This window comes from Chrysochloris asiatica, unplaced genomic scaffold (assembly GCF_000296735.1).
Source record: "Chrysochloris asiatica unplaced genomic scaffold, ChrAsi1.0 scaffold00318, whole genome shotgun sequence".
NCBI lineage: Eukaryota > Metazoa > Chordata > Mammalia > Afrosoricida > Chrysochloridae > Chrysochloris > Chrysochloris asiatica.
Window position 1 is genome coordinate 166,582 of NW_006408836.1, and position 6,022 is coordinate 172,603.

Below are 6,022 nucleotides of genomic sequence, written 5' to 3' on the forward strand. Positions count from 1 at the left end.
GCCTTTGGGTTGTGGTGTTGGAGGAGAATACTAAAAGTGCCATGGACTGCTAAAAGAACCAATAGATTCATTTTGAAAGAAGTGCAGCCAGAGTGCTCCTTGGAGGCCAGGATGACTAAGCTTCATCTCTCATACTTTGGACATATTGTCAGGAGGGAACAGTCACTGGAGAATGATGTCATGCTGGGTAAGATGGAGGGTCAGAGAAGAAGAGGAAGACCCCCAACGAGATGGATCAGCCAGGTGGCATCATTGATCGTGTCAAGTGTGGCAGTGGTAGTGAGGTTGTCCCAGGATCGGACATTGTTTCGTTCTGCTGTGCATGGAGTCACTATGAGTTGGTTCCAACTCGATGGCACCTGACAACAACAACAATTGTTTCCAATCTTTGCATTATAATCACCAGTAATTATCAATATACCTTAATTACATATTAGATCAATTTCAGATGATAGAAGTTGGTAGAATTCTTCAATTTCATCACCACCAGCATTAATAGTTTGTGTGTAAATTAAAATAATAGTAGTATTAACTGGTCTTTCTTAGAGGTGTGTATGGATCTTATTCTATCACAGAGAGCATTGTGCTTCAAGACAGATTTTGAAATGTTCTCTTTGATGATGAAACTATGCCATTCTTTTTCAATTTGTTGTTCCCAGCATTGTTGTTGTTGTTAGGTACCATCAAGTCAGTATCAACTCATAGTGACCCTATGCACAACAGAATGAAACACTGCCCAATCCTGGGCCAACCTCACAATTGTTGGCACGCTTGAGCCCATTGATGCTGCCACTTTGCCAATCCATCTTGTTGGGGGTCTTCCTCTTTTTCTCTGACCCTTCACCTTACCAAATATGATATCCCAGCATAGTAAATCATAAAACCATATGACTGTCTGATTCAAAATGGCCAATGCCAATCTGTTTCAACTCACTAATGCCTAGAATGCCAGTTTGAACTGCAAAGTCAGCAGTTCAAGCTCACCAACCACTCCTTGAAAACCCCATACAGGGTTGCTATTGGTCAGAACTGACTCAACGGCACTTAACACCAAAAAAACAATGCCTAGAATATCGATCTTTATGTGTTCCACTTCATTTCTGACAACTTCCAGTTTTCCAATGTTCATACTTCGTATATTTCATGTTCTAATCATTAAAAGATATTTATAGCTGTTTCTTCCCATTTTGAGTTTTACCCAATTGAAAAATGAAGGTCTCTAAAACTTTGCTTCATTCAAGTCATTAGGTCAACTCTCCTTGAAGAATCAGCTCTTCTCCAGTAGTATTTTGAGTGCCTTCCAACATGAGAGCTTTGTCTTTGGTCACTATTTCTGACCAAGTTCTGATGCCATTTAAAATGTTTTCACCTTGCAGCAATATAGCTGATGATCTGCATTCATAAGGATTTTAATGACTATTCAGAAGTGATGCCTCTCCTTCTTCCTAGTTTGGGAATCCCACTGAAACTGGTTTGTTGTGGATGACCCTTCTGATATTAAAAATACCAATGACATAGCTTCCAGCATTACAGCAACATGCAAGTCACTACAGTTAGACAAACTGACAGCCCATTGGTGAATAACTAATTTAAGGTAGACTAATTGAGGAGGCATGGGTATTGTTAAGCTTAAGGATTATCTAGACAGTCTGTCTATATGGACACTCATGTCTTTAAGGAATGATACCACCCAGGTAAAGAAAAAGCATGGGCAGATCCAAAATTCTCTCTGAATGTGAGTAAGAATAGGAGGTTATAAATCAGCAACAATTAGGAAAAGGAAACAAGTGAACAAAAGAGGTTATTGTATTATATAATGAATTATGCGGACTAATGGGGTCCAAGATAAAGAACGTTCCAACTCCCACTACCACCTCCATCTCTCACCACCATCTAACTTCTGCTCTTTGTGTGAGACTGAGCTGTTTTCTTTGAGAAGGTCTCAAGGCAAGGTTGTTTTAGATAGAGGACAGCTTCCATGATGATAGAACAGAGTGGGGGTTCAGAGTTGTGCTCTTATGTTTTATTTTACCATCAGACAGGAATATGATCCTTTCATTGAAAACCAAGATTGCAAGAAGTTTGAGGAACATTATACTTACCGAAACTACTATTTAAAGGGAAAAGATCTTTCTAAGTTAGATCTTAGGGACAGAATACAAAAGGAAAAACACATTTCTAAAAGCTTGTGTTGTAACAGACACTAAAATCTAAATAATTATTTGTTATGATTAAGAAATGAAATAATGGCTTCTTAAAAATAGATAAATGAATATTCAAAACAGTGTATGGCACCCTTTTCTCATTGCTATGTCTGATGAAGGGGGAAGAACATACATCAATACTAAGTTTTTTAAGCATCTGCTTTGTATATGCTCCTGCTTTACAAGACATTACTATTTGTGAGTAGACAAAACCAATACACATATATAGACAGAATATCAAAAGGCAATAAGTGGTAAGGACAAATAAGCCATATGGGTTACATACCTCAATTGCATTATATGAGGGTGAGTCCAAAACTATCTGCACTCTGGTTATATTAAAATACCCATCCATGGCTGATGACAACGTTGAGTGTTGAATGATTCTGTCTAATAGACAAGTGACAATGGATTATGCAGTAAATCATTTGCAAATCAGCCATGATTCTGCCTATGAAATAACCCACGATAAACTTGGGTTTCAAAAATTTGTGTGAGATAGCTACTGAAATAACTCATGTAAGAGCATAAACAGAAGTAACTGGACATCTACAAAATTTGGACACTACTAGAAGGAAGGTAAAAGTTTCTTAAAAACAAATCATTTCTGGTGATGATACATGGATTCATCACTATGAGCATGAGAGAAAACAGCAGAGTATAGAACGGAAACATCCTCAATTGCCGAGAAAGAAATAGTTCAAAAGTCACTATCAACTGGAAAATTGATACCTACAGTTTTCTGGGATTCTCAAGGACCAGTATTGGGACATTGTCATGGAAAAGGTTCAACAATCAACAGTGCTCATTATAGTGAGATGCTCACTCAAGCGCTGAAGCCTAAACTTTGGGCTAAATACAGAGGACTGCAATCTAAGGGCATTGTGATCTTGCATGACAACAGTGTTGTGATCTGCTCATACTGTTGACACTGCACAAATTTCATTTCGAGATGTTAAAGAATCCTCCCTATAGTCCTGATCTTGCTCCATAGGACTATCACCTATTTGATAGAGTATAACTGTCCCATATCCTATGTGCTCTCCACAGAAGTAAATTTTGGCTTTAGTAAATAGATAGAATGTGCATCCCTTGGCAAGTTCAGACAGACCAGTTTTAGGTTTGTAGGTTAGCAGTAAGAAGAAAATACTTGGTGGTGTCTCCATAGATTCAAATGTGGAACTTCTATATCAACCAACAGGCAGTAGTTCCAACAGAACAAGGAGATGCTGATTGGCTTTTAAATTAAAACAGGTGTGTGTCAGGGTAGTATCCTTTTCCTATACTTATTCAATCTCTATGCTGAGCAAATAATTTGAGAAGTTAGACTGTATAAGGAAGAACATGACATCAGGATTGGAGAAAACTCATTATAAATCTGCAGTATGCAGATGACACAAATTTGGGGGCTGAAAACAAAGATAAGTTGAAGCATTTACTAATGAAGATTAAACTACAGTCTTCAGTATGGATTACATATCAACATAAGGAAAACAAAAATCCTCACCCCTGGACAAATAGGCAACATCACAATAAATGGAGAAAATATTGATGTTGTTAAGGATTTCAATTTAATTGGATCCAAAATCAACACCCATGGAAACAACAGTCAGGAAATCAAATGATGTATTACATTTTGAGCATATCTGCTGCGCATGGCCTCTTTAAAGGGTTAAAGAACAAAGAAGACTAAGGTGTGCCTGATGCAAGTCTCATGGCATTTAAATCATGCATGTGAAATCTGGACAGTGAGTAAGGAAGACCAAGGAAGAATTGATGCCTTTGAATTATGATGTTGGTGAGAATATTAAATATAACATAAACTACCAGAAGAATGATTAAATCTGTGTTTGAAGAGGTATATCAGAATTGTCCTTAGAATGGTGAGACTGTGTCTCATGTGCTTTGGTCATGTCATCAGAAGGCATCAGTCCCTGCAGAAGAACTGCATGCTTAGTAGGGGGCAAATGAAGACAAGGAAGACTTTAAATGAGATGAATTCACACAGTGAATTTAACAATGGGTTAAAACACAGCAGCAATTGTGAAAATAGTTCAGGACAGAACAGTGTTTATCTGTGTAGTACATTTTTGTTTTGTTTTGTTTTTTATTTGCTCTTTTCTTTGCTCTTCAACACTTTAAAAAAAGGTCTTGTGCCATCAAGTTAGTACTGACTCATAGCAACCCTATGCACAACAGAATGATACACTGTGCAGTCCTGGGCCAACCTCACAATTGTTGCCACGCTTCAGCTCATTGATGCTGTCACCTTGCCAATCCATCTTGTTGGGGGTCTTCCTCTTTTTCTCTGACCCTCCCACCCCCTTACCAAACATAATGTCCTTCTCCAGCAACTGTTCCCTCCTGACAATATGTCTGATGTATGAGAGACAAAGTTTGGCCATCCTGGCCTCCAAGGAGCACTATGGCTGCACTTCTTTCAACATAGACCTGTTGGTTCTTTTGGCAGTCATGGCACTGTCAATATTCTCCTCCAACACCATAACTCAAAATCATCAATTCTTCTACGGTTTTCCTTATTCACTGCCCAGCTTTCACATGCATATGAGGTTATTGAAAATACCATGGCTTGGGTCAGGTGCACCTTAGTCCTCAAGCTGACATCTTTACTCTTCAACACTTTAAAAAAGGTCTTGTGCAGCAGATTTGCTTAATGCAATACGTCATTTGATTTCTTGCCTGCTGCTTCCATGATTATTGATGGTTGATCCAAGAAGAATGAAGTCCTTGACAACTTCAATCATTTCCATTGAAAAGAAAGTTGTTTATTGGTCAAGTGGTGAGGATTTTTTTTTCTTTATGTTGTGATGGAATCCATACCGAAGGCTGTGGTCTTTGATATTCATCAGTAAATATTTTAAGTTTCTTCACTTTCAGCATGCAAGGTTGTATCATCTGCATATTGCAGGTTGTTAATGAGTCTTCCTCCTATCCTGATGCCACATTTTTCTTCATATAACCCAGCTTCTAGGATTATTTGCTCAGGATACAGGTTTAATAAGTATGGGGAAATAATACAACCTTGTCGCACACCTTTTTAATTTTAAACCATTCAGTGTTCCCATGTTCTGTTTGAACAACTGCCTCTTGGTCCAGGTACAGATTCCTCATAAGCACAATAAAGTGTGCTGGAATACTCATACTTAGCAATGTTGTCCATAGCTTGTCATGATACATATAATCATAAGCCTTTGCATAGTCAATAAAGCACAGGTAAACATTTTTCTGATATTCTCTGCTTTTAGCCAAGATCCATCGGACATCAGCAATGATATGTCTTGTTCCATGGCCTCTTCTGAATCTGGCTTGAACCTCTGGGAGTTCTCTGTCAATGTATGCTTGCAGCTGTTTCTGTATTACCTTTAGTAAAACTTTACTCACATGAGATACCAAAGAGATTGTCTGATGATTTCTGCATTCTGTTGGGTCACCTCTCTTTGAAATGGGCACAAAAGTGATCCCTTCCAATCAATCGGCCAGATAGTCATCCTCCAAATTTCTTGGCATAGTTGAGTTAGTGCCTCCTGTGCTGCCTCTCATTCTTGAAAGGTTTCAATGTTTATTCCATCAATTCTTGGTGCCTTGCTCTTTGCCAATTCCTTCAACGTATCTTGGACTTGTTCCTTTAGTATAATTGGGTCTTGATCATATGCTACCTCTTAAAACAGTTGAACATCAATCATATCCTTTTGGTACAGTGACTCTGTGTATTCCTTCCATCTTATTTTGATGACTTCTGCATGATTTAATAATTTGCCCAGAGAATCTTTCCATCACGAAAGTTGAGGCTTGAAATT